Source organism: Hipposideros armiger, unplaced genomic scaffold (genome assembly GCF_001890085.2).
Source record: "Hipposideros armiger isolate ML-2016 unplaced genomic scaffold, ASM189008v1 scaffold_24, whole genome shotgun sequence".
NCBI lineage: Eukaryota > Metazoa > Chordata > Mammalia > Chiroptera > Hipposideridae > Hipposideros > Hipposideros armiger.
The window spans coordinates 4,300,484-4,321,319 of NW_017731374.1; the positions used below are offsets into that span (position 1 = coordinate 4,300,484).

The following is a 20,836-nucleotide window of genomic DNA, read 5'->3' on the forward strand; positions in this document are numbered from 1 at the left end:
AGTGGACTGGCAGACCAGTGAGTGTTTGCTGTTGAAACCAAGAGGCTACAGTGGAGGAGACTTGTTTCGGGAGGTTGGATGTGCATAGGGTATTTCAAGGTCTTTGTAGTCCGTCAAGTTCCTTCTAGAATGTAGGCAATAGTTTGTCAGTCTGTTTAAGACTCATGTTTTCATTTTCCCTGTGGTTTTATAGATATTTTAATGAGACCTTATGTGAATCTGCTTCAGGGAGCAGTAGCCTCACTGTTGGCTCACCAAAAGAGGGACTGGGATGGCTTTAGTCACCCCTACCCTACCACCAATAATCTCTATCACCCTTTATTCTTTCAGACGAAGAGCTGACTTCCTCAAACTTATGCAAAGTGCTATGCAAGCCCAACCTCAGGCTTCCTTCCAACCCTATTGCTGCCGCCAAGTCCCCCATACATAGAAATTTTATAATCATCAGTGGCTAAACTCTTAAAATGGGCACTTGAACTTTGAAGTTTTGAAGTTTTCTTTTCTGAAGCAGAGAATAATAGGCTTCCATCTTTCTAATTGGCAATTTTAGATCCTATCACTTCTGCATCTTTCTTTTTCTTTTCTTTTTTTTTTTAATTTTATTGGGGAACAATGTGTTTTTTCAGGACCCATCAGCTCCAAGTCAAGTAGTTGTTTCAATCTAGTTTTGGAGGGTGCAGCTCCTTGGCCCACTTCGGAATCGAACCGGCAACCGTGGTGTTATGAGCCTGAGCTCTGACCACCTGAGCTGACTGGCTGCACCTATCTAATTTTTTTCCAGCTATTCCGTCTTGCTCTCTAACAAAAGGCAGGCACCTCAGTAGAACTTCTAGGGTTAAGGGCAATGAATTCAATTAGTCATTTATTTCTGATAGCACTTTCTTATGATTTCCCTATTGTGCAATAAGTATCTCAAAGAGAAATGTTGGGACATATGACTGACAAAGTGATCAAAGAATTGAGCCACAAGTTTGGGCTAATTTAATTAATGCCTTAACAGTGACTTGGTCATCCTCTATTCTCCTTTTCCTGTCTTCTATTTCATCTCAACAGGCAAATCTGGGTACTATAAGCGAAAAAGAAATCTCTGTGGTCAGTTACTTTCTCTTTTCACCCCCTTTCTCCCACATTTCATAGTGTCCCTTTCGTTTTGCTCATTATGCATTTCTCTGACCATGTTCCCCTAGTTCCCTCTGAAATGTTCATTCTTCTTTCTGCATATGTGACCTCACTATGTGCACATAGCCCATCTTCAGGCAACTTCTACAGGCCCCAGGACCTGGGAGGAACTGCCCCTTCGACATTATTATGACTATTAAGTTGTTTCTTGTTAAAATGCAGAGTCCTGGGCTCCAGACAAATCAAAAACTGTCAACATGTCTTGAGATTCTTCAATTTACAAGCTTTCCAGATGATTATGATATGGAGACTTAAACTTAGGAAGTAAAACTAAATAAATAAGGCCTTCATTTCTCAATTCTTGATTCTTTAGTTCCTTCCTTTCTCCCTTCTTTTTTTCCTCTTTTGGAACTTAATGGAATACTCTGGACTCACTTTCTGGTTTCTAGTCTCTCTTCCTTCCTTCCATTCTTTATCCATTCTCTCTCTCTCTCTCTCTCTCTCTCTCTCTCTCTCTCTCTCTCTCTCTCTCTCTCTCTCTGTCTGCCTTGGCCTGGCACTTAAGTGCATCATGGCACTGTGTGGAGCATTACAAGTATCTGATACTCTTTATTTAAAAAAAAAAAAAGCAAACTAACTTGGGCAAGAGCTGCTAGACTGACATCTCCCTTGAGCTTTGGACACGTAGACTACAAACTACAGAGTAGTAAAGAGCCAGGAAACCCAAAAGTAAGCACAGCTGGGATCCATAAAGTCCCTCCCTCTTTGATTCAGGGAGAAACAGTAAAACAGCTGACCTATTGCTCCAGCATTTCTTTCCATCATCTGGCATGCTTGATAAAGGGATATTTAAAAGCTGACATTGTCCTGCCTCCTTTATCCTTCACCACAATTTCACTAATTATTTTTCAAGAAAGCCTCCATCCTATGGCCCTTATATACAAAGGTTTCTCTTCCATGTGGTTTTCGAGTTCTGTGTTAGTAGAATATGAAGAAATCTCTTCGAAACCTGTTGGCCACACATGTGGGTAATGCAGGCAAAGTCTGTGGTGGCTGTTTTACTAAAAAACAAAAAGCTAAAAGAAACTTTTTAGAAATGTAATTTTTTTATTGCAATTGATGTTCCTGAGAAGCTGCATATCAATTAAATGATGGTTAATAAAGTATCTTTAAACTATATTCCTAGAGTCTGTAATTTAAAGGAATTTTGTAGACGTTTTGGTCAAACAATAAATTATTTTTGATGTGCAAATAGTCATCCTACTGTGTCTTATTTTGCAAATTAATATTGATCAAAAATCCATTTTCCCTAAAGTGGAGGCATTTCTGTCTCACAGAGTGTTGTGCTTTAAATGTTGGAAGAAACACAAATTCTATAACCATTTTTACCTTGTATAAGAAACAATGCCAATTATACCTAAGTTAACTGGTGAATATCACAGTTTATTAAAAAAAAAACAATAACAGGTGGGATGTGGACTGAAAAAAATGTTAGTTTGCTGTATAATTGTCTCAGATGACTAGGCTTTGTGTCCAGGAACTAGATAACTTCTTTCACTTGAAAAAAGATCTATTTTATTATCATTGGTTGGTTTTTAAAATAGCAAATTCCATTTTATTTGCAAAAGTTCACAAAGAGACCTAACTTGATGGCTGAATTTAAATAATTTATAGACAGATAGCTTTCCTAGAGATGCAGTAACAGCAGCTCCCACTGAATGTCTTCCAAATACCACCACTAAGTCTGGACTTCCCATCAAGACCTGGCAAACAGAATAGAAATAATCAGAGCCCTCTGTCAGTCAGAGGTTTTGCGATTGAATTAATGCGCACTTCTCCCTTACACAGCAATCCCCTTTCATTCTTATTCTTCTCACCTTCATAATAACTTTATTAATTGCCAGCTATACCTCCCTCAGCTGTACAAACTCACAACAGTAAATATAGTCAAGGCACCAAGGCTGGTAGGGAAAAAAGGGGGAGGGGTGGTGTATGAGAAAAAGAAGAGCCGGGGGAAAGAAAGCACCAATCCATGAATAGCTTCAATATGCCCATCCCAAGTCTGATAAACATCTCTTTCATATTAAATATTGGCTGGAAGTACTTTTACATAAAGGAAAAAGAAGACCTTTTTTTATGGCTTTGAAAGGTGAGCACAAGATCAAAGCAGCCAGAATCGAAATTCCTTGACTGGAATTCCACCAACACAGATGGAAAACCCATTTTTTAAAAAACTCAAATCTGTTCACAAATAAAAATAAGCCACTAAGTTTTAAGAGCTCTGGCCTGTGCTATGTGGAACATCAGGAACCAATTAAGTTGCTCTCTCCTTCTTGTTTATCCTAAATAATATGGTCTTTTCCCTCCTCTGATTATACCAGCTTCGTGTCCCTGTGTCAAGGGTCTGTTATTTCACTCCCTATTAAAACTCTTTCTCCATAGCACGTAAGAGTTGGTAAAAGATTGGACGTCTGCATTTTGTCATGCTAAGGAAAAATAACTAAATATCTATCTTATATCATGCAGTGTTTTCTTTTGCCCCCAAAAGACAGTTGGCAGTTGGTTAATGGCTGGGTGCGTTTGTATGTTGAACTACGATAGCCAACAGTTGACAATGATTCTGTTTTTCATTTGCTTAAACTTTTCACCTCCCTCCTGAGCTTATAATGGAACATATTCTTCATGTTCTGCTTTTAGTTTTCCGTTTTTAGGCTTGTGCACATGGTTCAGCTCTGAGAGGACAGAGAGCTGGGCCCAGCACCTTATTGTGAAATATGGACTATAAAATGACATCAATCTTTCCAATTGCTGTCTGAGAACACACGACACAGCGTGTCTGTTTCCCGTCTGCCCATCAGGACCACAGCCCCAGTACAGGGTACTATGTCTCATGTCTGCATATCAACAAATCTGCATATCTGCTCCTAGGGTGTATTCCTAGGAACAGGGTGGGTATTACCTACGCACTGGAAAGAGCTACTAGTTAAGTGCAGAAAACCACAAGTCACGTGGCTCTTGACTTGTACAATACACAGGCATAATCATCGTTGTAGATTTTGCCATAGAAAACAAATGGGGAAAGAGAAGGAGCGTGGGGCAAGGCCCTTTTCAATCTATCCAGAGTGACTCAGACAGCACTGGAGCCTCAGAATGCTTAGGTAAGAGCGTACACCGACCCCACAGACTTTTTGGAGCTTCTGCTCCCTGTGAATCTCAACCAGTGAGTTCAAAGTTCAGTCATGTGTCTTGTTAATGTCCAGATAATTATGCCAGAAAATGACAGAGGACATTTTATCTCAAAGCTAAAACATAGCTTTCATCTTATATCCACAATAACCCAAAAGCTTAGCTTTATCATCCCAGAGGCTCATCAAGAAACACTTTTGCCTTAATAAATGCTTTCACTGTTCCACTCAGACCTGCTGAGCGCCTGCCATTGACTACTGTGTAATATCTCACAATTCTTTACTCTCTAATTAAACCACTGGGTTAAATTATGTACCTTCAGGGACAGTTCATTGGCCATTTGCCTTGCTGTCTCCACGACAGCGCTACTTTTCGTGCTTTTCTAGGAAACAGAAAGGAGTAGTTGCCTTCCTAGAAACTGCCTAGTGACCTGGCCTCATCTAATGTGTCCAGGTTGCTTAGTAATGGTCATTCAAATGCGAGTGGTGACAAACTATAATGGTGGAGGGGTAAATATCGGACCAGGGAAAAGGAATCCTAAATCTAAATCTGGCCAAATCTCTTTATCAAAGATCTCATCTAATCTCTAAACCTCAGTATTATAAATTATTACAGGGATAGCAGAAAGCTAATATGCATAGGGTAGCTACAGTATTCATGCACTTCAGAGAATTTTTTTATTTGCATTCACACATTACCCTTACAAAGGAAGACTTTCTCTCCCCATGTTATACAAGAGGAAAGTAGAGCTCAGAATGGTTAATTAACTTGCTCAGTCTCACAAAACAAAAATGACAGAGCCAAGATTTGAATCTGTGTCTAAGTAGCTTCAGAGCCATTGCCTCCCCTGAAAACACATGTATGAAAGCCCTGTGCTTGGCACAGAACTGATACACATTTGATAAACACTATTCATTTATGCAAATCACGTAGATCATTGCACACGTATAGTCCAGCACTATCTGATGAATTTCCCACTTTTAATTCTTACCAGGCTACTCTCCCTTAAAACATCTTCATTTCCTTCAGGCTAAATTTCTTGCTACCCTTTTATTCTAATGTTACCACACTCCCATCTTTGACATCTCCCAGGTTATGCCTTACCCTCCAAAACCATTTGCCAAGTTCTGACCCTTTTTTTGCATGGTAAGACCTCTTGAAATTTCAGCCTTTGTTAAAGGTCTTTTGAGGAAAAGTTAAAATAAGCATAGTAATTCCCTGACCTCTCACTGGCCTAGCCAACAACTGATTTTCACTAAATAGACTGCATTCATATACATTTGTATATATAATGTATAATAGATACCATATATAACAATATCTATAGCATATACTATCAATAAAACAATATATAAAATATATATTATAACATGCTATGTATATCTAGCCTCTGGATAACTGTGAAAATGTACACACACATACCTCATAAGAATAACAAACATGTTTCAATAACAGCGTAGTCTAAGTCATATTTAGAAAAGCAGCATTTTCCTAAAGGAAATAAAATCTGCAAAGATCCATCCACTCTGCCCACAATGAAGTCAATCTTTTATAGGAACAGCCGAGGCCTTTAGTTCCTGGAAACCACATCTCCCTCCCTCCTCTCCAATCTAGCAGAAGATAATTGTGGTGGTCTTCCCATAACAAAAGAATGTCCCCCCCCACCACCACACATACACAAAACAGAGCTGAAAGCTTTGAACTAACAATGTTCCAGTTAGGAATCAAGCTTCAGGACTGTGGGATCCCTTTCCTCAGCAGCCTTTCAGCGAGAAATACGTTTAGCTAAGCATTTGGCAGGGGAAAGAGCGCCAGACCCCGAGATGAAGACAGCAGATGACTTCCCTCCCCTTAGGCTGCAAAGCCCAAAGCTCAGCACCTTTTTCCCCTGTTAAATTTATTCTCATACCAAGATATCTACTTCTGCACAATTTTATATTCCTATTTTTTCAAAAGCCATAGCATTTGTGAGAAAAAGTAACATTCTCAAATGTGACCTTACCTATGCTGCTATGCTATTTTTGTTTTTGTATTTGAACAAATTGAGTTTGAAGCTTACTACTTAATCGAATGCAAGTTAAAGGGATTGGCAGGTGCTAGAGAAGGCAAGGAAAGAATACTTCAGGTAGGATGGAAAAGGAATCTTAGAATTGTCTCTGAACTTCCCACCAACTGGAAGTCCCCAAAAGGTGTCTACTGTGGGTATTTTTACTTATTTTTAAAGATTCTATTCCTGCTGCCCTAACGTAATAACACTTGTAGATTTTTAAAATTATTATTATTATTTTCCTCCCACCCTGAGCTGAAGAAAGAAAAGGAAAGAAAAACAAAAGAAATCTGGAAACTGTCATGATTTCTCTCTCCTCATCAGCTTTTTCTCTTACTCACTTCCTCTTCTTGCTCACCAGGGACCACAGTCCAAACCCTGCCCACAGGGACGGCTCATGGACTAAAAGAAACCACCTGAGCATTATTCACACTCAGACTCTCAGTATGAGAGTCTCATTAAACTTTTAAAGCTAGTTATAGAAGCCAAAAACTCTTCTTAAGACAAAGGCATCCTATTTCCTGGAAAAACAAAATTGCTAAATCACACAGGAGACTGAACCTAGTCCTAAATACATCCCCAACATGCTCCCACAAAGCTCCTTTGCTGTAGGAAATAAGATGGATCCCAACGTTCTCATCACCAATTCTATTGTCTCCGTTGTAGACCACAGGGAAATATTAAAGACACAACTTTGCTCAAGTGGAAAATCAGGACACCCCAAATCCCACTGGTGGGAGACTGCTGGGGCAGCAGATTCTCTGGAAACTTTCCAGCTTCAGATGAGTTAGGTATCAGGGAAAAAGTTATTGAAGAATGTGACCAATACTATCCCACTAAGAGGGGACTCTTTCTACTCCACACGTCCCCTTGTACTAACATTCTGAAATATTGTGATAATTAATAACCTTGTCCAAGGAAGAAGGAAGGCATGAGAAGAACTGCAGAGAATGCTCAGTGCTCTGGATAACGGGAAAACCCCATTTAGGGATGGCAGGTAGAAAGGGGTAACTAAGAAAAGGGTTGTCCATCCTGACATAGATGGTGTGGCTGTGGAACCCATCTGCCAGGAAAATGTTTAAGGGAGCCGTTAGTTACCCACTGGTTTAAGCATTGATGGAGTGACATGGAAAAGCTAACAAAAGATCTAATTTCATTAGAGAATGGTTGGGGAAACTGATCCAAGAAAAGGACAGATGCTATAAAAATGGAAAATATGAACTTCATTGAAGGGGAAAGGTAGTTTTCAAAGGAGAGCTGACAACACATTGCCTGTGGCTTCTAGAAAAGTAAAGTGGCAAAATTGACCTCACCGGTAAGAATTTTGTGAGATCAGATAAAAAATGCCTACTTCAAGGGTCTCCAGAAATCCTCAGAAGGATCAATGTGGTCTCTTCAGAGGGTGATGACTTAGACGGCTGAATCCTGCTTTTGGGAGGATATTCTGCTCGCTTCAGGTCAATTCTGAGGTCACTCGGTCAGACCAACAGTTATTTACAGGAGGAACCTGTTAAAAGAAAAGTCTTAGGGGTAAAGGATCCGCCCCAGTTTTCTAGAGCATATGGAGGCAGGGAACCTAAAGACCTTGGTCAGATCTCTCTCGCTGGGCTGGATTTCTTGAGGCAGGAGTTGATTCCAATGTAAGCCAAATAGCTGGATGAATTTTTTAAAATTGGTAAATACCTTTGGCCTACTCTTGATTTAAATGAAGGGAAGAAATTGAGCTCAAAGTGGCCACCATATGTGATCAGCAGGAACTCTTTGGGGTTTGGTGGGAAATACTGGGAAGTGCTCCTTGAGCCATATGGTTTCCTTAAGAGTTCTAGGAAAAACTCCTTAAGCCTAGGCTCCTATGAATCCAGATATGGCAGGGAGTCCTCTCATGTTGGGTATGAGGAGAGGAGAAGGGTAAACTTTATATTAAAAACTATTTCAATGCATGTATTCCACATTCAAACAATCAAATAATTTTAGATTGTTTCCAAGTTTGCATTTACAGTGCATATGGTTCCTAGCTTATCAAAATTCCTCTCATTATACCAAATTTACCTTCTCCATTTCTCTTTGTCAGCTGCATTTAGTCTCTACGTGACCTGGTATTTAGTAATAATGCATATACCACATTTGTGATTATATAAGTCTGTTGCCATTTTCACTGAAATTATTCCACAGTTTCAGAAGGCAAAGTTAACTAACTATGTTGAACTGAATCATATAAGATGGCTAGTTCTAACTTTGACTAGTCATGTGACCTTGGGCGCATTACTGAATGTCTATTCAAAATGGATTTGATAATAGTACCTGCCCCACAGAGTTGCTGTGAGGATTAAGCGAGGTGACATATATGTGACATTACCTAGCCTGTAAGAGCTATTCAATGAATGGAAGTTCCTTCTGAGATGGCTGGGTGGTGGACCCTTTGGTGATTCTTCTGTTTCCCACTTGGCATCTCTTTGGGCTGCCACTAGCTGAATGTATTATCTGACCTCCTAAAGTCCCTTTATCCATTTTGCCATTCTCAAACCTAGCAATATGCTGTTAATCCTCCCCTAAAACCCATGGTTAGCCTCACAGTTTCTTCAAAACTTTGCTTCCCACTATTGCACTGAACACCGTTTTCCCATGTTCCTTCTTGCCTTCACTTCATGCCTCTCAGACTCTTCTGCGGGCAGCATTTTTTAACTCAGTAACTTTTCACTTCCTCTTTTTGAGGGAATCACAGCCTCTGTACAGAATAAATCTGCCCTATATAGCATTTACCTATTACGACCTCAGTGGCCTTCTCTATAGTCCAGTTTCCAGAGAGAGAGACAGTCTAGCTCTTGAGAGATTTAAAAAATCAACAAAAAAAGATAAAAAGGAAAGATGGTATAGGCATTCCAGGGAAGCCAATAAGTAGCTCATAGTGTTTGGGAAACCCTATATATTAGGAGTTACATGCAGAGTTCATAGAGAACCAAGAAGTTGTCTTCATCCTCCACTTCACTCCAGGTTCTTCTTCAACTTGAGCAATATGAAAACACCATTTTTGAGCTCTACTAGGTTGTTAGTCACTGAGTGTTTTGCATTGATTATCTTTTTTCATTTTTAACTAATTCTGTAAGCATATACATTTATTATCACCACCCTTGTTTTACAAATGTTGAAATTGAAGGTTAGGAGATGTTCAAGGCCACGTGGACAGGGAATAACTCACATTCTGGCTCTACTGCCTGTCTGCTAAACCACTGTTCTGCCGGCAAGGGTTCAAAGCTACTATGGTTTTCAAGCTAAGAGAAAGGAACCTTCTCAGTGTAATCAGCTTTTCTAAGGCACTGGACCCAGATTCTCTCCCTGATGCATTTTAATGAGCCTGACGGAAAGGATCTGACAAAGAAAAAAATGTTAGAATGTTGCTCTTAGAGAAACAGAATTCTCTATAGTATTAAAGTAATCATAATAGTAACAATAGTAGTAGTAGTAGTAGTAGTAATAGTAGTAGTAGTAGTAGTAGTAAACTTGCTACACTGGAACCTTCTTTATGTTATTTCATTTAATTCTTAGAATGACCCAAATATTTATTATTATCCCTATTTTATAAATGAAAAAACTGAGCCTAAAAATAATTAAGTGACTAAGTAACTGAGGCGGGATTTAATTCAGATCTCCCAGACTCTGAAGTCCTTGTTCTTTCCAAAATACTGTCTTCTATTTTTTTTTTCACTTTTAGAAAAAGTATCTATTGCAATCTTCTCGCCTATTGTCTCTGACCTATGACCATCTTTAATTCCGCGTAAAGATTAAAATGATGAAGAGATTTAAATGATTCAAGTAATCAATTTCTGATTATCTCAAGTTGCCAAACAAAGCTAACTTATCCCAAGAGCCAAGACCTTTCACAAAGAAAAGGAATAAACATTTTATTTTATCTTTGTTATGTGGTTTGTGATTCCTAGTGAAAGGAACTCAGCTGTAAAATTAAGAAATGAAAACCAAATGGTTCACAATAAAGTTCTGAAATTTATTGTCTTTAACAGGTAAAAAAAGGGAAAAAACAAAAAACTGCTAAATAGCTAAAGGAATATTGGAATGATCATGTTCCATGGAAAGAACACGAGAGTTTGGGTTCCAGTCTCAGTTCTACACAAGTCATGTATTCTTGAACCACTTTATTTCCCTGAGATACAGTTTCCTCATCTGTAAATTATTAAAATAAGAGAAGGTATATGAAAATATTTTGTAATTTATAAAGTCTATTTAAATATTTTGGTCCATTATCATCCTTGTCTTAGGAGTCAAATGAATCAGGGTATAGGCCTAACTTAGTCACAAATTATACTTCAGGTATTGGTCAGGTCGCCTAAACTCTCTGTCCTTCCACTTCTCAGTTATAAGATGAAGGTAGTAAATATTTGTTAGTTACCTACCCCAGAATCCAATCCCCCTTTCTGTCATCCTAACATTACCCATCATTTTTATTCAAGAAGCCACCCCTCCCCCATGAAGTTCAAACACTTTACGTCACCTGACTCCACCTGTCAGTTTCAAGGGTGAGTCTTAACTGGTCTAAGCAAATCAGGGACTACAGTCTACCTTGCCATACTGATTGATTTACACTTAGCCTAATCCGATAAACAAAGAGATTGGTAGAGAAATAAGCAAATTTATTACCTGATTCTGACCAGAGAAAGGCATTGTAGGTTTGCAGATGAACTGAATTTTGAAAAAGAAGTTTTCTAGCTCTTACGAGATAGTACCTAAAAAACAATTTATATTTCCAATTCTGGCCATGATGGAATAACTGATCTCAAACTAATCTTTCAGCCACAAATAACTAGAACAGGGGCAAAATTTATTTAAAAACAACTATTTCTAAACAGCATACAATTGTCAGCACAGGATTCTGACCCCTGAAAGACAGGGAAACAAATGAGTCCAATGATTACCCAAGCTTTCTGCATAAAGGCGCTTCCCAGACACTGACATAAGAGGAAGAATCCAAGAAGAGCACAGCAGCCTTAATAAGCTGAAGATACAGACAGCAGAGTTCGGGGAGGCCATAGTGGCTAGAATTTGTATGGAGTATCAAGAAGGAATAAGGTACACAGATTAAATTGCTCCATAAATCTGCATGGGGGTCACCTTCAATGTTTGACCAAATAATAAGCTGCACATTTATAGGGTGAGAGTATATAAGAACAACTACTAGGGAAACAAAACTTATGTGAAGCTGTAAATTGAATTACTACCAGAAATGTTAAGAAACATGTCAGTTTAACCAACCAAAATGAAGAAACATCCGTGAACACTCAGGGCATTCATTAGAATCTACAGAAGGCTACGCCTTAGGAATAGGGCTTAACCCTGGAGTAAAGGCCACATTAAACACACTCTAACAGAGCTTTAAAAATTCCTTGAAAGGACCAAGAATATCTAGAAGTAAATTGATTTCCAGAATAAAATCCAACACTGATTAAAGGAAGGCAACAAAATCCAGATACTCAACAAAGTAGTCATCACAATGTCCAGCATCCAACAGAAATTATTATACATGCTTGATGTCATTAGTCTTAGGTAAACGCAAACCAAAATTGCTATGAGGTACCACTTCAAACACACTAGAGTGGCCATAATTAAAAATATGGAAAAATAAACAAATTATTGGCAAGGATGTAGAGAAATTCCCACACTGCTGATAGGAATGTAAAATGGTGCAAACACTGTGAAAAACAGTTTGGTGGTTTTTCAAAAGCTCAACATAGAATTACTATATGACCCAGAAATTCCACTGCTAGATATATATACACAAAATAACTGAAAACAGGTGTTCAAACAAAAATTTGTACATGAATGTTCATAGCAACACTATTCATAATAGCCAAAGAGTGGAAGTAACCCAAATATCCATTAACTGACGAATGGATAAACAAATAAATTGACTATGTCCATACAAAGAATATTATTCAGCCATAAAAAGGGATGAAGTACTGATACACGCTACAACTTGAAAACATTATGCTAAGTGCAAGAAGCCAGACACAAAAGATCATATGTTGTATGATTCCATTTGTATGAAATACTCAGAAAAGGCCAATTCATAGAAACAAAAAGCAAATTAATGGTGGCCAGGAGTGGGGGAAGGAGATAATCAGGAATGACTGCTTAATGGGCATGGGTTCCCTTCAGGTGAAAAAATGTTCTGAAGCTAGATAAAGGTGATGGCTGCACAACACTGTGAACATACTTAATGCTACTGAATTGTATACCATAAAATGTTTAAAATGGTAAATTTCATGTTATATATATTTTACCACAGTTTTAAAAAATTATTATTATATGTGTCAAGAAGTAGGAAAATTCTTGTGGGTTTTTTTCTCTTGTTTGAAATGTATTATAAAACAAGGAGGAAAATCAGACAGTAGAAACAGACCCAGGAACAAAAGAAATGGGATAAGCATACAAGGACTTTAAAACAAAGATTATAACTATGCTAAAATATTTTATTAGTTATCTGTTGCTGTGTAACAAATTAACCCATAATTTAGCAATGTAAATAGCAACCATTTATTATTTCACATTTTCCAAGAATCAGAAGTTCAGATATACATTAGCTGGTGGTTCTAACTGAGAACCTAATGGTTCCTTAAGCATTTAATGAGATAAATTTGGCAGTAAATACAAAAGACAATAAATATAAAGGGCAGTAAAAGTAAACATGGTAAGCATAGCAGTAAAGTAACAAATGTGGCAGATAATATAAAAGACCTTTTCTGACTTTTTAATATCTTTAAATGATCATTGGAGGTATTCTTCTGTTTTTAACAGGCTAAATCCCTATTGAATGACCTCTCCCTTTTGCAAAAAACAACCATAAAACTTAAATAAGAACATAGTGCTGAGACCTTCATCCTAAGACAGAACCCAGAGGACTCAGATAGGCAAAAAAGGAACAAAGCTTGTGTGTCACATCCTATAGGTCACACAAACATCACTGGGTAAGGCTTGCCTGGTTATGTCATAGATGCTGAAATAACCCAGGAGAAAAGCAAAAGGGTTCATGTAAAGAAAGAACTTAGGGGAAATGGGGCAGCGGATTGGGGGAGGGGGGTTGTCACTTCGAGGAGTAAAAAGTATAACTATTGCACTGTGTTGTACAGCTGAAACTAATTCTAAAAAATGTGTATTTCATAATAAAAATAATTTAATTAAAAAAAAGAAAGAACTTAGATGAGGCCCATGTTAGCCCACACTGGGAAAAACTGAATGTTACACCAAAGAGTGAGGGTATATGAATTTATTTCTAGGACTCCTTGTTTGCAAATCAAAATATTCTATTAGATCACTGGAAACAAGTGAAATATCTGTCCCTGTGGAGTGAAACCCTAAAATTCTCCCTCTAGTAGTTCTTACATATCATCAAACTGATGTACTTACTTCTAGCTAGTTGGGATGCTCCCAACAACTGATAACCAAGAGCCATTTGCGAGCTGTGGGAAGTCCCTGCAGACAGCTTTCTTAGACAATGCCATTAAGCTTCTTGTTTCTATGAGCACCAAATTATTTGTTTGAAAAAGATTTCCTATGACCTCACATGTTTTTTAATTTTTGGACTTACATGTCTAATTTAGAAAGTCAGCACAGCCCCTGTCTGAGAAAGGAACAAGATATGACAGAATAACTGGGCATGAAACTCACCCCAGTCAAGCTCAGGACCAGGGAATTCCAGAAGCACATGAGTTCTGACCATGAGGGTTATAACCAGAAAGATTTGTGTGGCAGGGGCATCTGAAGGGAATATAATTTTCCTCATCAACCAAGTAAAACAAATAAAGATTTAAAAATTCAGTGATGCAAAAAATGGAAGCAAACAAAAACCTTGGGTAGAAATACTTATAACAGACAAAACAGACTTTAAAACAAAGACTGTAACAGGAGACAAAGAAGGACCCAGTAATCCCACTTCTGGGTCCAAGAAACCCAAAACACTACTTCAAAGGGACATGTGAATCGATATGTTCATTGCAGCATTATTTATAATAGCCAAGATGTGGAGGCAACTTGGAGTCCCTGAATGCATGAATGGATAAAGAAGAGGTGGTACATATATACGATGCAACATCACTCAGCCATAAAAAAGAATGAAATCTTGTCATCAGAAACAACATGGATGGACCTAGAGCGTGTTGTGCTGAGTGGAGTGAGTCAGACAGAGAAATAAAATGCCATATGATTTCTTTCAGAGAAATAAAGACAAATGTTATATGATTTCACTTGTATGTGGAATCTAAACAAGAAAATAAACGAACAAAACAAACTCATAGATACAGAGAACATTTTGATGGTTGCCAGATGGAAGGGGGTTTGAGGGGCGGGTGAAAAAAAGGGGAAGGGTTAAGAAGCACAAATTGGTAGTTACAAAATAGTCATGAGGATGTAAGGTACAGCATAGGAAATATAGTCAATAATATTGTAATAACTAGGTATAGTGTTAGATGGGTACCAGACTTATTGGGGTGATTGCTTCATAAGTTAAATAAATGTCTAATCACTATGTTGTGCATCTGAAACTAATATAATATTGTATATCAACTGTGATTGAAAAATAAAAAATTATTTTTTAAAAAAGCAAAGTAAAATAAAATAAAGCTTATATGGAGAGGCACAAGACCCAGAATAGCCAACAAAATATTGAAGAAGAATAAAGTTAGAGAACTGACACTATCCAGCCTCAAGATTTATTATAAAGCTATAGTCATCAAAACAGTCTGGTGTTGGTGAAAGACTAAACAGATCAAATTATTTTAAAAAAGAAAAGAAAATAAAGAAGAAGAATAAAAATAAAAATTCAGTGATGCTAGATTTTGACATCTTCAATTAAGGAGTCAACCTCTTCTGCTCTTTGGAGTTTCAACACGGTTAGAAATCTCCTGTCTTCTTTGGGATTTAGGTGAATTTACTAACCGTCTCCTGCACTTCTTTGCAGCCCTTGCTGTACAATGAAATCACCAGGGAAGCTTTAAAAAATTACTCATGCCTGGGTCCCGTTCCTAAAAATTCTGATTTAATTGGTCTAGAGGGCAGCCTGGGCATCAACTTATTGTAAAGTCTCCCTGCTGATTCTACCGTGCAGCAGAGTTTGAGAAGGAGGTCTCCATTGCGTTATTATTCCAAGTGTGGTCTGAGTACCTGGGAGCTTGTTAGAAATGCAAATCTCAGGCAGCATCCAGACCTACAGAACCATAATCTCCACTTTAACAAAACACTCCGGTGACTTGCTTGCATACTCAGCTTGAGAAGCGTTGCTCTGCTTTCCTGTATCCCCCTTCCATTCTGCAGAGCAGTAGCTCTCACCCTGGCTATCCATAAGAATCATCTGAGAGCCTTTATTTATTTATATTTTTTTAAAGATTTTTTTTTTATTGGGGAATTAGGGAATGGGAACAGCGCTGGGGAATTGGGGGAAGGGGAACAGACAAGTTGCTGTCCTTTTGTTCTTCAGTCTAGTTGTGGAGGATGTTGCTTCACTGGCCCAAGTTGACACCATCATTGCGCTCTTCCCAGGCGAGGCAGATCAGTCGCTGGCTTCTGGACGGCCGCTCATGGCAGCTGCTGGCCACTCACGCTGGCTGCTGGCTACACACGGTAGCCCATGGCAACCCACTGCCACAGGGGCTGCAGCCTACGCCATTGCCTGTGTCTCACCGGCAGCCCAGCTCCAGGTTGAGCTGTCGTTCAGCATCTTAGCTGCAGAGGGCAGTGTCACTGGCCCTCATATGTGGATCCAAACCGGGGCCCTCGGGCCTCCCAAGCCAGCTCTTAACCGATGCGTCACTCGGCCTGCCCATCTGAGAGCCTTTAAAAACTATTGGCATCTAGGTCCTCCCTCCAGAAATTCTGATAGAGTGTGGCTCAGGCATGGTTTTTTCATGTTGTTTAAAGTTCCCCAGGAGATGTTAAAATAAACTCAGGGCTGAGAGCCAATGCCATTGATAGATATCTTTCTTCTTTTAATTTAATAGCCTTTGGTATAAAGTGACTGTTCCTGTTAAAAATGTAGGCTCTGTAGAAGAGATAACACTTTAGTCTATTTTTCTACATTGGTTATCAAATGTTACTCTCCAAAGGCAACAATTGATCTGCTTATTAAAAATGCAGATTCCCAGTGTCTCACCTTCAGAGTTTCCCTTGGTGGGTCTCACATGGGGCCCAGAATCCACATTTGTCACAAGCTCCATTTGGAATCCTGCTGCGCATGGTCCTTGTATCACGTTTTTAAAATCTCTGCTTGTGATAGAAGAATCTGAGAGTAGACTTTAATAGAGATAAGGAGAGCATTCAAGGGCCCAGGGCACAGGGTGAGGGAGCAGGAAGAAGTGACGTAGACAAAACAAAAGGTGGAGCTGCAAATGTCACTGAGAGTAAGATGCAACGGTAGGGCACAATTCTCAGAATCAAGCAGTGAAGATCATGCTCTGTCTGTACCAGGCTACTTTCTGCCCGATCAACTCCAAGTTGCCTGAGGAAAAGCAGTACGCCTAACCTCAGGGAGCGCCATCTTGAAAGTTCTGAGAAAGGGAGACCATTTAGGCTTCTATCCAGCCACAAAAAAAAAAAAAAAAGGAAATCCTGCCATTTGCAACAACATGGATGAAGCTGGAGGACATTATGTTAGTGAAATAAATCAGACACAGAAAGACAAATACTGTATGATCTACTGTATGGAATCTAAAAAAGTGGCGCTCATAGGAGCAGAGACTAGAATTAGAATGGTGGTTGCCAGTCTAATGAATGAGATGTTGGTCAAAGGGTACAAACTTCCTTCCATATAGTACAGTTGAAATTTGCTGAGACTAGATCTTACAGGTTCTCACCACCAGAAAAAAATGAAAACTATATGAGGTGATGGATGTGTTAATTACCTTGATGGTGACAATCATTTCACAATGCATCTGTAGATCAAATCGTTACATTGTACACCTTAAATATATACAATTTATATTTGTCAATTATAGCTCAGTAAACCTGTGTTGAAATCACTACAGCAGGGGAAAAGGGCTTGCAGTTTAAAAGAATCCCTGATAATTTCTGCATATCTGACTTTCTTAATGAAGGACATTACCTTTAATATGACAGCTCATTAGGGTCATTATTGGGTTAAATGAGAAAATGCATTTAACATTAGGACAGTCCCTAGCACATAGTAATATTCAAAACAGTTAGATATTTTTATTATGCTGGTGGAATCTGTGTAATCTATATATCAGAAGACCTACCTATACCTCCCCAACTCAGGGGTCATAACCAGTCCTAGGAGCCCTAATGTGTGTTATACAAGAGAGTGCAGACTGGAACATTGTCAGGCAAAGCCACAGTCTGTCAGTGCTTGACTGAATGATGACTCCCTAGAGAAGGTCAGAGTGATTAGAACAGGGGAATCCAGACTCTAGCATCCAGCAATGGTCAGAAGCAGCACTGATTCTTTGTTCCCTAACAAATCCACTCATAAACCATTTGGTTTCATTCAATGAGGGTTTACTGTGTAAAGACACAGGTTTAAATCTCATTTAATCCTCAGTTGTTATTATTTCCACTTTACTGATGGGAAAAGGTCCAGAAAGTGACAACGCAACTGAGATTGAAGTCTGTCTGTATCCCTATGCCAGGTTGTAACCACTCTATATATTCCCCTTCCTCAGTAACTATTGTCCCAATAAATGTTCACTTTACCACACTGTCAAAATAAGCAAAGACAAGTCGTTTGTAAGGCGACACTCAGTCGTGCTAAAATGAGACCTCGACAGCTTGAAACAATCTCAAATCACAGAATGTTCAGCTCTTTCTCTTAAAAGACTGGTTCCAAACAAGAAGTTGGGACGATATTGACTATTTAGTCAGGAACTCAGGAGACCTCTCAATTCACGTGAGTCTGATTTAACTCTTTGTTTATGCTGTAACATTCTTATGATGATTTGGGAAGTCAGTCAGAGCTACAAGATAGTCACCCACTGGAGGCTTCTATTATGAGTCTGAGCCAGTCCTACCAGCTTGAACTTAACACGTGAGTCCTGCCTTCCTCCATCCTCAGCACAGCATGCGCGTCTGCAGACCCAAGTCCAAAGATTTTGTCCTAATGCTTCCTCTCTGAAGGGCACAAACTGCAATGTGATGATTAGATGTACGTATGAATTATAAAATGATCACCACAATCAAGCTAATTAACACATTTATCACCTCACATAGTTACCAGTGTGTGTGTGTGTGTGTGTGTGTGTGTGTGTGTGTGTGTGTGTGTGTAGTGAGAACACTTCAGATCTAATCTCTTAGCGAATTTCAACTATGCAATACAGCATTACTATCTATGGCCAACATGTTGTGCATTAGAGCCCCAGAACTTACTCATCTTTATAACTGGAAATTTGTACCCTTTAACCAGCATCTCATGTCCCCCACTCCCCAGCCCCTGGTAACTATCATTCTAGCCTCTGCTTATGTGAGTTGTTGCCTTTTTTAAATTCCACATATACGTGGGATCACAGGGTCCCACCCTTTATTCAGGTACTCTATTTCTGCAGTCCCAAGTTTCAGGTTGGAGGCCTCGTTGAACTCACTAGCTGTCCCACGGAGTGTTCTCAAGTGCCAGGGGCTGACATAGGTGGGGATTCGCACTTAGAATAGGACCACAAAATGACGTGAGCAGAGCCAGGTAAAGCAGCCTTTGATTGTCTAGAGCACTTAAGGAAATGAAATCCCAGCAGGATTCTGATTTTCCTCCTTAATTAGCTTCCTCCATTCCCTTAGGCATTTGTTCCCCTAGCAGGATCCAACCTCATAAACTTTCCTTTGTCCCTGCTCAAGGGTGTTAAGTAAATACCTGAGAGCAATTGCCCTTAGAGGGCTTTTGGCAGCCCACAGCAGGTCCCGGTCCTGACAGCTTCTGCTAATGCTAATTAGAGTGTTTGTGTCACACTTTCTGTCTGGTGGAGAGGATTTCCACAGCTCTGCTCTGCCTGCCTAGACCTCGTGCCAAAGGACTCCTAGAGCTCCTGCTCAAAGAACTTCTATAAATGTGTATTTATTCCTAGCAAGTCTCCTGAGGGGTCGGCAGGCGTTTATTTTATACACGTTAAAGAACTTGTTTTCCCAAGATCTCTATGTGTTTTAAAATGGAGACGTCAAAGGACAAACAGAATAAACCCATAAGTAGAATAACATTAATCCCAGTTTTGCAATTCAGATTTTGGCAATTCAAATTACTGACCAAATACAGCAAATGTTAATTCTGCAGAGAAATGTTATAAATATTATCACCAGGTTAAAGTTAAAATCACCCATACTAAGAAAATCACACTGAAGTCTGGTGATCTGTAGGGTCTCTCTGTTTCTATCACAATAGCCTCTCCCTCTCCTTAACCTTGATGGCCCCACTGGCCTGTCAGGCCTGATCACTGTTAATTTTTTAAAGAAGAAAATAGGGAAAGTTAAGAGAAAGGAGAAGAGAACTGGGGACAAAAAAGGAATTTTTTGACTTCCTCTATATTAGGAAACCTGAATCTTTATTTCGATGACGGAATTATGCTTCCAGGTAAAACACTGCTGAATAATGTGATGCAGAACAAATGCCACATCTAAACGCTTATCTTGATTTCCTCTTGATAGTCACTGAATATGCACTGTGGTTGGGATGAACATACAATGTATCACCCAAACAGGGATAGTTTAGAGAATGAAAGGGCTGCTTTAGTAATTCCACCAAACCAAAAGGACATACCAGAACTGTTCCAAACAAAATGAGAGGGAAGGTCACCCTAATTATTAAGCACTTTCTATGAGGTTGGACAATTAAGTTTGTGAACCCATCCTAGAAAAAGTGCTACATACCTCCTTGCTGAATATCACTGTGGTCACCTTTGAAGTACTCCTCTTAGGAAGCTATGCACTGATGCCAGCGCCTAGTCCACCCTTCAAAGCAATTTTGAAACTCTTTTTCTGGTATGGCCATCAGAGCTGTCGTCGTATTACTCTTGATGTCCTGAATGTCATCAAAATGTCTTCCTTTCAATATTTCCTTTATCTTCAGGTAAAGAAAGAAATCCCTGGGGCCAGATCAGGTGATTAGGGAGGGTATTCCAATACAGTTATTTGTTTACTGGCTAAAAACTCTCTCACAGACAGTGCCATGTGAGCTGGTGCATTGTCATGATGCAAGAGCCATGAATTGTTGGTGAAAAGTTCAGGTCGTCTAACTTTTTCATGTAGCCTTTTCAGCACTTCCAAATAGTAAACCTGGTTAACTGTTTGTCCAGTTGGTACAAATTCATAATGAATAATCTCTCTGATATCAAGAAAAGGTTACCAACATCCTCGCAACAAGTTCGTGAACTTAATTGTCAGTCCTCGTATATACCTTGTGTAAAAACAGATAATGTCTGTGGGGTAGCGTAGAGTAGCTGTTCTTCATTCTTAGATCCAAAATGAGTGCTAACTCCCATCTGCTCTCAAAATACC

At 39.1% G+C, this 20,836-nt stretch overlaps 1 protein-coding gene across 2 annotated transcripts in view; it reads right to left on the reverse strand.

Annotated features, from left to right (window-relative positions):
* The window catches only part of LPAR1 (lysophosphatidic acid receptor 1), a 247,682-nt gene that overhangs the window by 158,936 nt on the left and 67,910 nt on the right, over positions 1-20,836 (reverse strand). The window contains exon 1 of one of the 2 annotated variants that reach the window (XM_019635897.1): positions 16,503-16,618. The exons of the other annotated variant lie outside the window; for it this stretch is intronic. The gene's annotated coding sequence lies outside the window, so the exon portion shown is untranslated. Of the gene's footprint in view, positions 1-16,502; positions 16,619-20,836 lie in introns of those variants that run through there. 2 annotated transcript variants of the gene reach the window in all.